The 19,029-nt window shown below is 41.4% G+C and overlaps 1 protein-coding gene across 2 annotated transcripts in view; it reads left to right on the top strand.

Annotated features, from left to right (window-relative positions):
- The window catches only part of RBMS1 (RNA binding motif single stranded interacting protein 1), a 345,593-nt gene that overhangs the window by 10,920 nt on the left and 315,644 nt on the right, over positions 1–19,029 (top strand). The window lies entirely within an intron of this gene.

The raw sequence follows: 19,029 nt of genomic DNA, 5'->3' as shown, positions 1-19,029 counted from the left end.
TAAGATGATCCAGATCTGTCAGCACTGATATACATGTAGGTGGTTCCATTATTATAATTTGTGAAATGCTCACAAGCTGTCTTTGTGAGGGTGCTTATATGGAGTAATGTATTAAAAAGAAGCAAGATGTTCTACCTTATGATGGCATTGCAGTTGTGCAGTTTGTGTAAAGCAATCAAATGTTTCTAACATACACAGAAAATTTTTTGAGCTGAAAAAATGAGTGTTATTGTTTTGTGATTTTGTATGTAAGGTAATATCACAAAATTGAAGAAGGAATTTCCTCCTTTTTATGTGATAGATATGCTGATAGCATATGGGACTGATAAGTATTTATAAACCAGATGCTCTTTTCATGAGCACTGAGTTAGTTTAAGAATAATACCAATTTTCTTACATGGAACATTAATATAGCAGGTCTGTCCCTCTTTCTTGAAAGTAGAGTTGTTGTGCTAGTACCAGTGGGTCTTCTGGACTTTTTTCCACTCTTTCGAGAAGTCTGCTCTGCTTTTTCCAGTCTTTTCTTAAACTGTACTTTTAGCTGTTATTTAAATCAAATATTCAGGGATGAGTATGAACAGTAAGCTCAGTTGGTGCTAGAAAGTGTCTGCAACTCTGATTAAACGAATGATCAAACAAAATACAATTCCTACTTCAAATATCTACTTTTATTAAGTTTATTTAAAATTTTAAAATGTTTTAAATATGACATGATAAAACACCAAATATAATCTAGTACCTCATAAGTAGAATTTCAGTTTTTCCCTTAATCTTCGCCTCAACCTCAGAGTTAAGAAATGTAGTAAAACAATGTTTGCATGAAGAGGTCATTCATTTTATCAAGACTGACAGATATACTCAGAAAATAAAGGATGAGGTTTTGGACTCATGGTCTTTTCATCAAGTCATTCTTTTTCATTTACTTCATTCTTCATTACGTGAAATTGAGGGCAAAGTATGTACTACCTGTCCCTCAAAACAAAATGCCTGTACTGAAGTGTAGTTGATGATCTGGAAAGTAAGCGTTGAGAAACAGCTTCAAATTCTATTGCCCTTTTTTTACCTACCTTAAATATGAATTGTGGAACCATCAAAGTTTCAAACAAATAGCAGTTCTGCTTTTCTTTTTAGTTCTGGCCAGTGTGCCATTTTTGAAATATTCTAACAAAGAAACCACAAACCGCTAGTCACACCACAATACCAGCTTGTGTTTACATTTTCAGCTCTCCAGATCATGATCCTATTGAGTGTGCATAGAGCGAGTGCGTGTACACGCGCCCATCCACCATCAGGAGAAATGAAACTGTAAACACAAGCTGGTATTTTGGTGGGGGCACACTAATATGGCGGTTGGTAGGGTCAGAAGGTGGAGGGTGAATTATGGATCCAGAATTTCCTTGTATTTTTCTTTTTAAGTGAGGCTGATTGTACAGTAATGCTATTCAGACCTAAATGTTCAGTTTTAGAGCAGTAGAACCCAGTCTCATTGATTTTAAGCTGCGTATTCAGACTTGAACAAAGATGAATGAAAGCACTACTTCTTGACATAAACTAGGCAATGAAATACAAACTATTTTACAGGGAGTTCTTATATGAGAGGACAGTGGGCAAGAATGATCTCACAGTCTTTATCATTTATGGTAAATCACCTTGTTTAGTACTAGGTAAACACTAACAAAATCACTAATAATATTAACATGGTGAGAAAAAAATGACTGTCTTTAACCTTGAAGAATCTAAGACTTATATTTGAAAGTAAACTGTTCAAATAGGAAACATCTGATGCATAGACTGAAGAGATGAGATATCTCTAAAATCTCTATGTCATCTACTGCTTAATTCAAATATATCTGGAAGTTCCTAGTCCTTCTCTATTACTGAATTAAAGTTACAGTTCTTGAAAAAATCTTTTATCTGGAGAAGACTTGTGCTTGCTGTTTACAGAACAGGTGTCACCTTGAATGGCATGGAAATCTCATGAAAAATTAATATCATTTTGCCATTGTCTGAAGTTGATAAGATTTTCATATTGGCTATTTGTAGTTGTTTCACCCTGCTTTCTCCAAAAAGGAGGAGAAAGAAATACTGCTGAAAGAACATTGTCATTGAGAGAGAACATAACACTTAAATGCATGATGAGGCCCTGGCTTTAAGAAACAAAACAGATGCAAGTGACAAAAGAAAGGCTGTTATCTTCAGAAGAAAAACACAGTTTCCCTTCAAAACCTAACTTTTCTGATAGCTTCTCCTAGGATGAAAACATACCTTAATTTTCAGTCCTGCTATCATGTTACTGTGTGTCAACATCAGCGTTTCTGAGCTTACTCTTTCATAAGCTATCTGCCATTCTCTGTACCACAGTAGAAATTTTAAAGCCTTGTGGAAGAAATCAGACTACACACTAAAACAACTAAATTAATTAAAAAGTAAATCATCTTAAAAACTTTAAAATGCAATCTTTTTTTTTTTCCAAAAGCTGTAAATGCACATTATTTTTTTAGTGACATTGTTAGCACATAACGCCTGCCTTTATGTGACCTTTAAAAAAATTTTATGTTAAAGGCACACAAGTCTCAATAAACAAAATCATATTCTCCATTGTTAGCTCTCTACACTTCATGAAATAACGTAACATCATAGCTCCTAATACATGTCTGGTTAAATATAGTGCAAAAAGCTAATTATGTATAAAGGACTTGTGAAATTTGATAAGTATATATTTTGAGCATTTGAGATTGCTCTCTAGAACATATTAAACGTAATAAATTCTTATATTTATAAGCGTTGTGATCTTTTGGGAACAATAATATTCAGAAGACAAAAATTCAGAAACTCGTCCTGAAAATTACAATGAAGTTTTAAAGTATAAGATCAGCCTGATTAAGATAATTAGGTTAGTCTAACCCCAAGATATCTTCAGCCACACTTTTATGGACTCCATTTATTACAAGAGATATTACAGAGAGTGACCGAAAGAGATACATTTTCATTCCTAATACCCTCATTTTTTTGCCACAAACTCATTCATATTTTTTTAAAGGTAAGCTTTAAGTTATTTGTGTAAAAATCGTGTTGTGGTTTGATTTAACGGAAGCTGAGATTCTCAGTATTACCCATAACACAATATTGGGTAATAATGTGGGAGTTAGCAAACTATTGGAAACTTTATAGACTAGAATAGAATGAGCTGGTAGATAAATTTGTATTAGTAAGTTTCTGGATTTTTTGTTGTTGGTGGTAGTGGTTTGGTTTGATTTTTATATTTAGATCTTTCACTCTGTTAGTCAACATGAGATACCTATTTTAGGGGTGACTTCAGCATTCTATACATCTGGACTTGCTACTTATTTCTGTGAACCTTTCATTCTCATCATTCTGATCTCTCTATTTGTGGTCAGGGAAGCCACAGAACAGCAGCAAGGAGCTAACGTAAAGATAGAAAATTTCTGTTCTGATAGGGCAGAGCAATAGCAATTCATTTAGCAGAAATGCAGAAAGATGTTGGTGTAAGAGAGATCTGCTCGGTGCTTTTCCCAGACCTTAGGAAAAAGAGCAGTTGGCAAGAACTGATGACTGTGAATCCTGCTAATGTTTCTCCTGTATCCATGTTTTCTACTTGTAGCTTTAAAGAATAATTTTTCTATGAGATCTGGTCCATCCAATCCTTAATCTCATTTATAGCATCGTATCTTTTTCTTGGAGTTATTACAATAATCACACAAATGAGCATTAGACTAATTACAGAAAATAGTTTAGCTACAATAATAGCTATAGCAGCATAAATATTAGTCATATAAAACCACTCTCTTGTTTTTGATGTAAATTCTTTCTTTTATACAAAGCAGAACAAAATAAAATTGGGAACATCCATATATCTGCATGCTATGGCTGATAGAATTGGCAGAGATTTGTCAGTCTTTAATTCCAGCTAGGAAATTCACTGAAGTTTAAAAGCAAAACAAACAAACCAAATAAACTAATCTAAATGAGAAGAAGAAAATTCACAGATCTGATACGCAGTTGAATGACTAGAGTGAGGAGAAACGGTGTAGCCAAATCCCACCTGCATAAGCTTTTACCTTCTGCCATCATACTGCTATGATAATTTTGATTTATTTGTTAATAAATATTATAATAACATGTAACTGTGAAATTATGTGGATTGTCTCTTTCATATTTACTAGGCATATATTGCATATGTTTGTATGCAGTACATAAAAAAAACCCACTGTTTTGAAGTCATATGTCTTTACATAATTTCAGATTTTATATTCAAATGTAGAAGTAGTACTAAAAACATTCAGAGTATACAGATACAATGTAGTAAATAGTTTCATAATCTAAAAACTGCAGTGCTTAACATATAGCAGAAACCCAAAAGAAGATTACAGTCCAAATTATTTGAATGGAAAATTTCTTCCACAAGAGCTATTCTTTCAAAAGTCTTCTACTGAGATTTCAAATAGAGTGATGTATATTTCAAATAGAAAACAAGAAAATGCTTTTAAAAATACACTGCATTGAACTTGAAATTGTTTTAAAAATATTTTTTCTAGGGCCAGATTAAATCTTACACTGGTAAGACTTAGTTAAGCACTAAGTGTAGTAAGCTGGTAGACTCACATGTTGTATGCCAAGTGGCTGAAAACACTTTAGGTGAAATAAGTTACCATTACTATTACTGTAATTGATTTTTCTTTGGGGAAGGAGTATGGAATGACTTGCCTTATGTTTGTTTTGAAGAAGTTCCTTCAGAATTAGATCTTATTTACAGTAAATCTAAGGCTGTGGTTCCACTGGAGCCGAAGCCAATCTAAATGTTGATTGCTGCAAACCCTACTTTTGGCCATATGTTACCACTGCTTTCCCTTGAGCTTTCTTTGCTGTGCTCTTCTCCAGCATTTGTACTGGCACCTTCATTCATCTGACTTTAAAGTGAATCTATTGCAACTCAATGGCCTGCTGCTAACCCAGAAAAAGTATATTTTGTAAGACTGGCTTCCCCACAAGATCAGATTAATACCAATATCACAGAAGCATGCAACCAGATTATCTCTTTAGATATGGGCTTCCTTTTTTCTCTCTTTTTTTTTCTTTTTCTTTTTTTCTTTTTTTTCTTTTTTTTGGACCAACCTAGCTGTATTGTCAGACTGCAGCTATTCTGCCATGAAACAGCTCACCTCTGTGGGAAGATGGGAGAGAATGGCATCATCCAAACACTACTGCTGGTGCAAGAGTGTAGGCTCAAGCACTTGGCAGAAAACACCCTAGCAGCTCTGATTTGGAGCAGTTCAAAGTATCATGAAACCACAGCTTTATGTAATGAAATGGGATAATTGGTCAGGTATTGATAGGAATTACTAGAAAATATTAGCTTTTATTTAAGACAATGTGTTTATATTTAAACAGAAATAGTGTACTAAGCAGATAAATGACTAGTCCTTGTGTTACTCTTGGATGGCATAATGGAACGGTCTGAAATGAGACTGCTAATTATTTAATTATTGTATGGTAATTGTTGTGTGTTTATGATAATTCGTACTTTTTAAATATTAAGAGTGCTGATTTCTTTCCCATCCCTGGAAATTCTGTTTCTCAGTTCAGGGTTAGACATCCTCTCAAATTCCCTAGAATTCACAAATGATAGGTGAATTGGTCACTCAGCTATGTGTTAGAGCACTACAACCTGGCAGATTTTAAACATTTAGATCTCTGCTATCGAGGCTTCCATCTCATGTAAGAATGTCCTCTTATTGCATCAATTATTCTAAGATAAACGGTTCTTCTAAATTTATACACAAAGATTTTTAAAAATATAATAAATAAGGCATTATTTCCAAAGTATTTACAAAAATATGAATAGTGTCAAATTAGATACACAGTATTGCATCATCTTAATTATCCCAAAGTCTTGTATCTAAATAGTATTAATGAGGTTAATATCCATAAGAGGACAGATTTAGAATCTCATTGCTAAAACCAATCAAATAATTCATAATGAATTATTCACCTTTGATTTTTTTGGTTTTTGGTTTTTGGTTTTTGTTTTTTGTTTTTTTTTTTTCATGAACTCTCAGTGAACAGATTGTGGTTTTCTCATAAGAATTAATTATTCAAAGTTATTCACCAAAAAAACTTAATAATTCTCGGGCTCACTTTCTTGGTGAGCAATATATTGTGAACATCTGATTGACCTCAGTACTGCAGATCTTGCAAAAATCTCCCCCCTTCACCTCCCCATAGTAACCCACCCTTATAAGTTGAGGTCTCTTAGACAAAACATTTTTAAAACTTTTTTTTTTTTTCCTATCTTGTCCAGGGAACTCTCCCTCTAAATGTGACAGAGGCATACAATAACAGTCCTAAAACTGATGCAATATTATCTCTGCCTTTCAGTTACTACATATAGTGTGCTGTATTACACTTTTATTTAGTTCCCCATTTCTTGTGCTTCAAGAGATGACTCACTGTCAGTTACATATGGATGATGTGGTTTAATGTGTTGAATTACATATACAAAGTTTTTGTAGAATTATTGCTAAAAATGTTTCTGAATAGGTGTATAATATTTAGATTGTTTATCTGAATCAAGTGACTTAATTTTAGAACATATTACTATTATCTAATCTGTGTAATATTCAGGATAAGATTTTTTCTCCCATATAGTAGTGTTTTTCTATAGGCATGCTCTTTCTCCAGCTCTCAGACAAGGAAGCTCTCTAAAATGTCTCCATTAGATCAACTACAGTTGCTGGAATAAGCCATGGAATAGCCAAGCTTATTATGGTTTTGTCAATACAATGTGGAAAAGATGGTTCAGTCCCAGTTTATATTACTTTTTCTGTATGGCTTTTCTTTCTTGAGAAAACTCCACTTCTAAAGCTGACTCCCTTTCACTGAGGAGCAGCTCTGTCTTCCAAGGCAGCAGTATTCTAGAGAATCTTTCTGTGGCTCTTCTTTTCTTTTCTCTTTTTCCCCTGAACTTTTTCCTTCATTTTTAAATTTCATAAGCACTTTGGTCAGTAGTGTTCAATTCTTGTTCTTCAAATGCAACAAAATAGCATCACCTCTTAGCATTGGAAGACTGTATCATTAAAATATTTAAATACCATCAGAAAAACAAAAGCAAGGAAACAAAGTCTTTTGCTTCTGTTCTCATGAATCAAATGTCAGCAGCCTGTTGGCTCTGTGACTCTTCTATTAACATCATACTTTACTGACCTGTTTTCTTCTTCAACCTCTGCTGTTCACAGCTTCTCTTTAGTAACAAGTCAGGAAAACGTACTGGTAAAAGTCCATCCAATTATCTTCTGCCCTAATGTACTGTTGTAAAATTTGAAGGATTGCTTTCTACAACACAGAAATTTATAATGAATGGGCAGACAAAGTTCTGAAATTCACTGTGAGTGATTTGTAATTTTCATCTGTTGTCCCAGGACCATAGGAATGTGTTCAGTGATGAAACAGCAGATACCCAGAGGATAGAGCTGTTCAGTTAATGGTAAAATCAATTAATTACACTTGTGTTTCCTGTATCCTCCTATATCTTTTACTTGTTCCTACTCCCATCCTCTCTGTGTCTCAAGTAATCCTTAGATCACATCTATATATATTACATCTATATCTATATCTATATCTATATCTATATCTATATCTACATCTACATCTATCTATCTATCTATCTATCTATCTATCTATTGTATAGGGCATCCTCTGTCCCCTTAATGGGACATCCTCAGAATATTTCTGGCTTTTCCTTTAACCTGTACTTTCGGGTTCTGGCCACATTAGAGACATTACGAAGGGAGATTTTTACTTGCTTATTTATTTATTTGGTCCACTAACTTCTGGCAAATAATGCTTGGAACCATTTCTTCTGTTCCTTAGTATTAACAGGCTTATTCTTACACTCATCAAAGAATAATAATAATAAAAAGCAATATCTTCATATCAACTTCTGAAATGTGGTTGAAACTTACTAATAGAACTCCAAACGGTTGGGCCGCAGGCCATAACCTAACATCATTTTTTTTCCTTACTCTCTTTGGGAAACAGTATTAAAGAAATCAAAAAACCACCAAGCACATTTTTTTCCTAAATCTGGACAAACAATACCTTATGAATGTCTGAGTGGCAGTGCTCAGCAAATGAAAAGAATATTTCTACTGCTTGCAGTTATACATACACCTCTTTCTGATGAATGGTTCCTAGATAACAGTCAGATGGAAACCATACCCAAAGCAGTGAGAGACATTATATTTTGAAACCCCAGGTGCTCCAGAGCTGTCCAAGCAATGCAGTTCCAATGCACTGCACACTTTGCAATGTGCTCTTATAATCAACTGAGGATGAAGGCCCAAATGCTGTTTTCCTTAATCTTGAAAATGATCCTGGTGTGTTTGTTCTGAATGTCCCAGATAGCACTGATCTACATTAAACTGTAAACCTCAGGGTCATATTTTGTAGAACTGTGCCTTACATTGCTGGAGATTTTATGTTCAGTGTCACTTAAGCCCATTTCTTAAACTGAGCTGTCTGAGGAGATTTATGTCATCAATAGAGCAGAAGCAAAGGAGTTGTGTGAATGCATTAAATTCTTTAATGGGAACAATAATCAGGTGCCATGACATTTGATATTAACATTGGGATGTTGATGTGAGTAAATAACACAAAATTTTACACCGTACTTGCACTACAGCTCTTTTAGAGACCCTTCTATTCTGTATATGTTTGTGAAGCACTGGGAAAAAGACCAGAGTGGTTCAACAAAGATTTTGAGGAAGCGATTGCAGTCCAGAGAAAGGCATTGCAAATAATAACTAAGACAAAGGCGGCTTTCAGCTCCAGCTCAGAGAGTGTGGGATCTATTTCTGTCTCCACTTTTCTCCAACTTATGTGCAATATCGATTCGGCTGTGGAACAGAGTAGCGAGGACTTGCGTTCTTATACTGAACATCTTTTCTTTGTCTGACTGAGCTACTGGCTGCCGGCTGCATAGCTGCCGTTGGGCTCGGGGAGGAAGGGCCGTTCGGAAGCCGGAGGGCAGGGGGCAGGCGGGCTCCAGGCCCGGCGTGCCGAGGAGGCAGAAGGCGGCGGAGCGCCGCGCGGTGCAGCTGCCCGCCCCGCGGGGGCTGCTGCGTTCCGCGCCGCTCTGCCCGCGGGCGCCATGGGCGTCGCGTGTGCTCGTCGGTATCTCTCCGGAACGGCGTTCTTTCAAGCTGAAATACGACTGAAGCACCGCAACGCGAAGGTGTTTCAACTACAAATGCAGTTACTGAGAAATAAAATGGAGATGAATTCATAAGCGAGCGCACGTGAAAGGGAAAAAGGACGGTAGAAGAGGCGAGTCCCGCCGCCCGGCGAGCCGCAGCACGGCTGCGCCGAGCCGCTCCGCCAGGCACCTGCCCCGGGAGCAGCGCTTCCCGGCCTGCCGCCTCCCGCAGCCAAGCCGCCGGCGTCTTTCTTCCTGAAAATAAGGCCGGGAAGATTATCGCAAACATCGGCTAATCACCCCACGCCTGTCCTAGAAGAGCAGACGGACAGACACCGGGGAAAGCGCTGGGGACAAGCTGGTGTGAAATGCAGTAGCCCTGGAGAGCCTTCCCAGCTCCAGTCTGCTGTTACAAGAAAAGGATCATGTGAGGATCCTTTGAAAGGAAATGTTCTAACTAGAGCAAGCAACTGCATTAATTGGGAGGCTTGTATTCATACATGCTGAGCTAAATAAAGCAGGCTGCTTTGCTGCAGCAGGCTGGGGAAAATGTACAAAACTAATCCTTTCAATGACTTTGCCGTTGATTAGAGTATCCGTAACAAACGCACAGTTCTAAGAGTTTCACTTAGCACGAAGCTTCTTTTTTTTCTTTCTTTCTTTCTTTTTTTTTTTTAAGAAGCAGGAGAAGCATCTTAAAGCTAAACAAACAAACTGAAGGGGAAGGGGAGGTATGGCCACGATTGCCGAGCTCGTAGAACCGAAGCGACAAGGTATCCCCCTTCTTACGGCATGAAGTTAACTTTCCTGATGGAGAAAAACTCGGCAGGACAATAAGCTTTGATCTTTGTGTGAAGGAAGAGAGTAATAGAGTGACAATCTCTCCAGAGGGTAATTATTCTTTGGCCGCTCAGACAAGAAGTTTCCTGTCACTGTTAAGGTTAATATTAAGGTAGCTCCGCTATACTTTCCCATATTAAAAAAAAAAAAAAAAAAAAAAAAAATCCTTCCCAGAATGTTATACTATTAATTGCCAATTTGCATATGTGTGCAGCTGCTGTTTTGGCTCCGATCTTCCATCCGATAAGCTTGCTGGAGGTATCACAGAGCACTTGGCAGCTTTCCTATTTGAAAAGAAAGCCTTCCTAACTACAGAACAGCTGATAGTCTATCAGTGATAGACCCTGATGGCGTGAATTACAATTACACTACTTTTCACACTAAATCTGGGTGATAGCTACTTGGAAAGAAGTTTCATCATTTTTTACCACAAACTGGAAAAAGAATTACATGGTCATGCTGTGCTTTTAAAGGCAGTTTGGTTCACTTTTGTCTATTTAACACCTAATTCCGAAGAGTCCATAGGCATCTGGAGATCTGAACGTCGCGTAATGAATTCACTGTTTAGATGGGAGATTTTTTAAATCTACCTCAAATTACATTTATTAACAAGGCGAGCAGGAAGTGTTAGAGTTGTTAGACGCTTCATTTATTAAATAATTTGTGGGTATTTTCAGTTGTCATATCCAGAGTCATGGGGGTTTACTTATTTTTTAATTAGCAATTCCAAAACAATGCTACTGCAATTTAACAATTCATCACGTAATCTGGGGCTGTTCAGTTCAGCCACTAATGCCAGATAATTCAGATTGTTATTTTGATCTGTTTATAACTCATTTTGTTGTGATAAGGGAACTGCTGCCTTGAAATGAAGAGGCACGATTTTCTATGGACCTCGTTGCGACATAGAAGCTAACTATATCGTCTTTGTCTACCTATTCCTAACACTAAACGTGGCATACAGAAGCAATAGGTATTAAAAAAATGTAAAAAAATCTCTTGTTCTCTCATTTCACAATCGGACTGTATTTCGCCTAAGTTTGTTTTCATATACCACTGCGGAGGAGGGCTGGGGGAAACGCAAGTGTCAAAGTAGATTGAATTGGAAGAGTGAGTCACCACCATTGCTGCCGAGGTCACGGTTCCCAAACTTTTTCCTTTATATGTCAGCAAGTTAATTTAGCGAGGTGCTACCCTGATACTTAAATGTAGCTGCTCAAATATATTTAAAAGGAACGGTGGAAAGCCTGACTCCTGACGTAGCTAACCTAACAGAAAATAGACGTTGTTTTCCTTTTTTAGTTGCTTGCTTTATTAGATTTCTCACTCTCGCAGATTATCCAAAAACTACCCATTGATTGATCGCCCGTAGAGCTGCATTTGGTGTAAAGAAAAACTTCACAGCTTTATTGGCTCCCAAGAGACAAAACAAACATAACAAGATATTCGTATTAATACAAACAATGCAACAAATGAGAAAAATCATCACATTTAAATAAGACGGTAGAGTCAGTCCAGTGTACACCCCATCCTCTGATGTACCACACATGGCAGATCAGCTCCTCACCAGCGCTCTGAGACACGAGTCCCCACGGGAGTTACGTTATTGCTCACAGCATCTCAACGCAGTGAACACAGTCAACCTAAGAAAATGCCACCGACTAAAACTTTAAGAACCCAGTTTAACGGTATTTCACTGCAGGCTTGCGGCTCTAAACAAGAAGGTTGAGATTAATCTGTTTCTTCAAAAACATTTTGAATGGTTATTTGCGCAGACTTGGACCTGGAAGCTGTTGCTCTTTTTCCCCCCCCCCCTCCCTTTCTCTACATACAACTAATCGTCACAACGCATTTATTTGGGGCAGAGAAAGCAAAAAGGTTCGAACTTTCTGCTATTTCTTCTGAAGACAAAGAAAGGAACGTGTTCCTTTAACCTTGGTAAAAGAGTTGAAGGAACGAGTTTTATTAAAAAAAAAATCTTGCCTCCCAACACCCCTCCCCCAAACACACACACGCACACCTACACACGGCACGAACTTTCTTTAAAAGAAAGCTAATGCCCTCTTAGCTTCATCTCGGCAAAACATCTAACTTGATACATGGTTAGAAAGAAAGGGATCCGATTTAGAGGACAGTGAGTCAAGTCGGGATTACTTCCCACAAACTATTTATTAAAAGACGCGACCGGGCTATTTATTATACGGTAACATTTTCTCCACCGACATTTTCTTATAATAGCCCTTTTCTTCACCCTATAATGGAAAAGGCATTTAGACCCGGTGGGAAATATGGACCTTCTGGAACGCTGTGAAAGTCTTAGCATCCTTGTGGTCTTGTTACCCCCACGCAAAGTGCGAGGTAATTAATTGCTTTTCTGTCATTCATTCTAGTAATCTCTTCTCTTTGATAACCTGGGTAAAACCAGAATGAAGCTGGATTTGTTGGTCGTACAATTCCCTTGAAGTCCATAGAAGATTTGACACTTCTGAGATTCGCATCACGTTCCAGGTCTTGCATCCATTTTCTACCGTATGATGGGGTCGAAAAGAAAAAGCTGAAACCTTTTATTTTTATGCTTGTAGCGTGTTTGGGCTCGACGAGCATTTCTTGGCAACCCCGGTATTCTCTAGGGACTAAAAAGCAAGGCACACTTAAAAACGCTTACTGTATTTAAGGCCCATTGATGTTAATGGGCTTGTGAACTTGAATGAGTGACTACAGACTCCCTGCTAATAACATTCACGTGGGTCTTTTTTCACACTTGGCCATCTATACGAGCACACACCCCGCGACAGAGCATTGCCTAAAACTTGGGGTGCGCAGGGCATGCAGGGCAGTCCTCCGTGCGGGTATCGCTCGTGCGGCCTCTTTGCTGTGTAGGGCAATGACGCTTCCGGGATGGAACAGCCTGCACGCGTTTGAATAATAAAACAAGCGTGTAAACTGAACTAACTTCAAACTAATTTGTAAAGCGTTCAGCATTTTGTCCTCTTCTTTTAAGAGGCATTCGCAGATTACTACACGCGTGTCCTCAAGAAGTTGCAGTTGTCATGATGAACTACAGCGCCAAGGTATCCTTACGCAAAGTAGATTTTATAATGGTGACTTCAAAAACTTTGTTAAGGGGCATGATGCTATTTCATGATTAAATGGTGTCGTATCTTACATTGGTTTCCCTCTCAGATTTGTGTCGCCTGAAAGACACGTGCGTCTGCATACCCAAAATTGCATATATCTATAAATATTCGGAGAAATGCGTGGAGAAGTATGCTGAAGGAGATTTCAGAAATGATACAAAAGAATGGAAGGAAGCTTTAGAGGTGGAAGAAAACCTGCTGTTCCAATTCCCCGGGCAGAAGAAAGGCTAGATAGACCTGGCAGACTGATGTTGGAAGAGGTTCATCATGCTTGGAATACTTAGGGGCACTAAACTCCCCGAATAAGAAAATCAGATGAATCCATTTTAATTAGGGATCTTCCTGTTGCTACTGTCTTGTATCACTTGAGGCAACTGGGAATCTAAAAGTAACAAGCTTATTTGATCTGTATCAACTGCAGTTAAATGGACACATGGATGAGAACTCTATTAAAAAATCAGTGTGTGTGATTTTGGCTGCTGAGCCTCCGTGGGCTTTCACATCTCGGATGGCATGGAGCCCGAGGTTTCTCTCCAGTGCTCCCATTGAGCTTGGACGTGGCTTTTTTACGCCCCCACCCTTATGTCCAGAGTTATGTACACGTTTCCACATATTAAAAATGGAGTCTACGCTGCTCGGATTGACAACACGAGCAGAGCCTCTGCAGCCGTATCCGTCACCGGGTCTAGCTGTGCGCCCTGGGACCTATCTCTGCAGTCAGCCGCTTCCATCGGGCCGGTCCGTGCCGGGAGATAACCTGCACGCGACCACAGTGCTGTTTTTTTCCTACCCTCTTCCTGTTCTGTTCCTCCTCCGACAACTTCTGTAACCCCTGTTACCCAAGAAAACCCTCCAACTCTTGGCTGTTGGCAAACTGGTGGGTCGGGCGGCCTTTCGCTTGATGGTCACCTCTGGAAAAAGCGCCAATGGACATTTTCAGACAGAATTCTCCCCCGACTCAGTTTCTGCTTTGCGAGCGCGGTCTGGTCACGCAAAGACTGGGCTCCACAAAGCGTCCGCATCTCCGCTCTCCCTCACGCACACTGACCCTACGGAGAGTTGGCGTGGGCTTTGCGGGGCACCTGTTGCACGCAGACGTACTGTCAGTCTCACGGTCCGCGATCCGAACGGCTCCTTTCATTCCGTTACCCCGTGTACGTGAGGAACCCCTTCGCGGGAGTCCCGCGATGGCGAGAAGGGCAGCTAATCAATATAAAAATAAACAGAACATTATTTGCCACTCTTTTTTGACGATCAATTATGAAGAAGAAGCTTTCCGTGGAGCACATCGGTAGTGTCAAGAGGGGTGGCAGCGCAGCTGCCCGGGCTGCCGTGCTTCATCCATCATTACCTAGCAAATGAGCCGACTGGCTGGTGGGCAGGTACTGAAGCCCTGGCAGGCAAGCGGGAGAAGAGATTATTTTTGCATATCTTCTGTGAATCTCCGGGGAATTCAGTGGCGTTCCTAATCTCAAATGCTAGTAATTAAAAGGATGGCATCTTTGGGCTGGAGAATTCAGAAGAAAATCATTTTCACGGCACCTAAAGGGCTCGATGTGGCGCTGAATGACAGATGGGAAACCTTTATGAAGGCTTCGTAACCCCTTGCCCTGAGAGACTATACTTTTTGACACTGCCGGCTTGAGAGGATATAGATGTTTTTATTCGGGTGATAGTGTGGTGATTCTGTAAAGCAATGAGTCGTTTATTAAAGTATTTTAATGAACAGTGCGAGCAGTGAACACCTGACAAAGCTTGTTGTCGCTGCTGAGAGCAAAAACATAAGTATTAACCGCAGAGTCCTTTTGTCTATGGAGACTTCTATATTGCACAGAAATAAGATGTAGGGAGGAAAAAAAAAAAAAAACCAAAACAAAAAACAAAAACAGCAAAAACCACCTGACCTAGGAAGTAAGATTCCATGTTTCATCTTTTTAGATCATGGCCTCAGGAATGCCACGCCGCTTTCCTTCTAATAATCCCTTTATTGACTTGGGGGTCTCTGTATCCGAATACAGTTGTATTTAAAAAACGATAGAAAGAGAGAAAAACGAGACTCATTCACATTCCAAGTCTGCTTTCTGTCTCACACGTATTACATTTCACCAAACATAGAAACAATAGAGCTTATTAAGAAAAACTTGTTTTGAATGGCAAATTAAGCATAATAAAAATACACACGTTTTTACAAGCAGTGATTTTTTCACCGATTGAATATTTAAAACCTTTTGAAAACATATACTCGTCTCTGCAAAATGGTTTTCTTTAAGCTCATTTTCACCGTATCAGCCCGCTCTATGTATCTATTTGTATTTTCTATTTCGGTCAGCTCACAAACCTTACGAAGCCCGACGCGCTGCCCGCGGGCCGGCGTTACGCAGCGGGGTGCCCCTGCCAGCAGTGCCAGCGCTGCCTTCCAGCCTGAGCGGGCGGCGCGCAGCCCCCGCAATGGGGCTTCTTAGGCACGAAAGAAGTCATCGTTTTATTTGGAAAAGTCTTCGACGCGAATACCTTTGATCAGCAACGTAAATAATCGCAACGGACACAACCGTTTGTCACCGCTTTGGAAATTCGTGTGGTATCAATAAGCAAACCAAGAAAAAGGTTTGTAGGAACCAGGAAAAGTAAACCTGACCTACTGAAAGGTCCTTCTGTCACCCTTACGTACAAACTATGAAAAAAAAAAAGTCTTTATAAATCGCAGGAAAAAATAAAAGCATGTTTTTGATCTCCATCGCCCGTGACTCTGAACTGAGAAGGGCAGGGGAAAAAAATCTGCTTTGAGAAAAGGGTGCAGAAGTTATCTTAAATGTTGCTTTGTAGTGTAAATCCATTAAATCACTATTCTCGGTTCACACCAACTTCTGTATCAGGCGTTACAAAGTCTCTCAAACGTAAAGCACTTCAGTGCTGAGTATTAAGGTGGACCGGATTTTTCTACTCAGTAGGTATCACAGCGATCTGAGAATTTATTTTTACAGCCTGGGATGTCAGAATGGCACGGAAGCATGAAAATCTCACCATCTGTATGCTCACGGACAATTCATCGAGAACGCTGTACGACAGACTTGGAATAACAAAATGTGAGCGCTCTTACTACCGCTCAGACCTCATTTAAATAGCACTTAACCTGAGTTGCCGTGCCGCTTACCTCGGGCCCAAACCTCCCCTGCCACTGTTCGCCTACCCGCACGAATCCTGCCATAAAACAACCACGTGCCGTTTGAAATAACACTTGTTAAATGAAACGGGAGGTTACACGCAGACGTGATTTAATTTCGCCGAGTGCTGTCGTGCAGCCCACGGAAGGTTCGGGAGCTGAACGGTGGCTTCACCTGGAGCTTAGCTAGCGCGCCGGGCAGTGTCCTTCTGGCTGCGTGTTCCCTATCGCTGCCAGGAGACAAGGACTTGTTTTAGTTGGAACTCTTAAAGCAGACACTACATAGTTTAGATTAACTCCTTTCAGTAGTACAGCGTCAATGTGTTATTCCCTTAACATAAAACATACAGATTATGTAAATCTGTAATAAATACTATTTTGAAGTGTATAGTAATCAGAAATCTTTCAGGGCAGGATGGAATGGAAACTGAGAAATATTGGAGAGTAAACATTCCAACGCTCATTCCTCTGCTTCTTCCTGGCAGAGCGGAGCGCGGCGCTGGCTGCCGCCGGGCTGTCAGCGCTCCGGCTCCGGGCTTCGCCCCGCGGCTCTCGGGCAGAGGGGGCTTCGTAGGAGCCGGGACCGACGCGATCCCGTGCGGGGCGCCCCCCGCTCCGCTGCCCCCATCGCACCGCCCGTGAGCGGGAGCCTGACCGCTCGGAGAGGAGGGCAGCTCTTTCTGCACCTCTCATCATAGGGTGCGAACTAGGTGTGTGCGGTGGTTCAGGCTTGCAAGGCCAAGCAATCCGATTGGCGAAAGGCGGCCGTGCAACTTGCTTACGACCCGTTTAGCATTCCAGACTCTAGTCCCTGTGCAAAGCCGAGGACAACGGAGCCCCGGAACCCAGCAGTAATTGGCACAGCTCTGCGTTTCCCTTGCTTTTGCGGGCCTCGCCCGGCTGCGGCGGCGGATCGGCTCCGGCCGGGCAGCTTCGCTCGGAGCTGCCTCTGCGCTGCGGCTGTACTCTGGGGGTCACTGGGAGCGGGGCGCCGGCCGAGGAACCTTTGGGGCCGGCGGGCCCGGCAATTCCGCGCACCACGGGCGAGCTCCGCGAGCTACCACGGGTAGCCACGGGCCTGCTGGCCGCCCCCCGGTGCCGCCCGCCGCGCCGTGCGCTCTCCCGTGGGGTGCCTCTGGATTCCCACCTCGGCCAGCTGCGGGCTACACGTCGCGGAGGGGCCCGGGAGTGTTGGGCTTGCCATGCGGCCGGCGGGAAGGAGGGATCGCGGCAGGCAGGCGGAGGGAAGGAGGGAGGGAAGGAAGGAAGGAGGCCGGGCTGATTAGCATGCAACAGCGCTCGCAAGCCCGGCTCCATTGTTTTAACACCTCCCCTCTCCTCCGCGCCAATCTGTCACCGTTCAGCAGGCGAACGCTGCTGCCTCGAATGCTGCTCTTCTCAAATGAGACGGATAATTAGCTGCCCCGCACGAATGGCGCACTCTTCTCACCCCTGATTGCTATCACCTTCTTGCTCCTGGCAGTTTTGACACCTCGTAATCAGCCTGCTGCTTTTTCTCTTTTCTTTCCTTATTTCTGTTTTTTTTTTTTTCCTCCCCCTTCCTTCAGTGCTTTTTTTTTTTTTTTTTTTTTTTTTTTTTAATGCAATCCCAGTTGCCATTTGGATTGAGACTCCTCTGTTGAGTTAACCTTGTATGATTGCGGGGGAAAGGGGAATGTACGGAAGGGAGGAAAAGAAATCGCCTCCTCTGTCTCATCTGCTGGGTGGGGGCAGGAGCAGCTCGGCGTGATCTTCCTGTGCTTTTGTGCGGCGGGGAATAGCCCCTTCTGAGCATCTCCTGAATTAACATTAGCTCGGATGGGAAGAAGTGTCCGAGTCTCCGCTCAGTTAATGGAGTTCTCAATTCTCAGTTAGTGGAGAAAAGGCTGTGTATCTCCTTTTAGTTAAATTTAGCAAAACGAGGAGGAGATTTTAAAAGTAAGTTCGCACGGCCTGAAAGCTCTCTCTTCCTGCCGGTAGATACGAAAGGCATTCAACTTCTCCCGAGGCTCTGAGAGTGAATTAACCGCGTTCCATGGGAGGCAGGAGAGGGCTCTGATTGGAGTGCAAAGGAGCAGAGGGAACTTCTTCCCTTCTGATTCCAGAGAAATAAGAGATCTCAATTAATGCTCTGGTGATTTCTGTGAGGTCTTAAAAAACAGAGGACTCGTGGAATCTGTCATAGGAGCGTTTTCCTATCCTCTAACAAGCAATGACAGTCTAATTACTGGAGCTACGAGCAGCTGTCGAGTTCGCCAGAGAGACAGAGGAGCTACATGTGTTGTGCCCAGCCGCCAGCACGGAGCCCTCGCACCAGGCTGAGGCAGCCCCTCGGAAACTCCCTGATAGGAAGCGCTTTGCTTCCCTGCCTTCAAGTCAGAGCCAGAGTTCCGTGACTCGTGGCTGGGAACGGGGGCTCCCATGTCGTGCGCAAGTCACCACAGGGCGGCTTGGAGAGTGAGCCCACCTGGCAGCCCTGCATTACCCCGGGGTGCTGCAGGCTCCAAGGCAGCCAAGAGTAGCCTTGGCCAGCAGGTCTGCCGCTCTCTTTTCTCCCGAGTTCTACTTTCTTCCTTCAGATTATTGTTATTATTATTATTATTATTAACGAATTCACATTTCCTATTTGGATTCAACCTCCTTTGCCTGAGCTGAGCTTGTGTGGAAGGGGGAGCGGAGGG

The sequence above is a fragment of the Phasianus colchicus genome, chromosome 7, assembly GCF_987193195.1.
Source record: "Phasianus colchicus chromosome 7, bPhaCol1.hap1.1, whole genome shotgun sequence".
Classification (NCBI taxonomy): domain Eukaryota; kingdom Metazoa; phylum Chordata; class Aves; order Galliformes; family Phasianidae; genus Phasianus; species Phasianus colchicus.
This window is presented reverse-complemented; position numbering and strand designations above follow the sequence as displayed.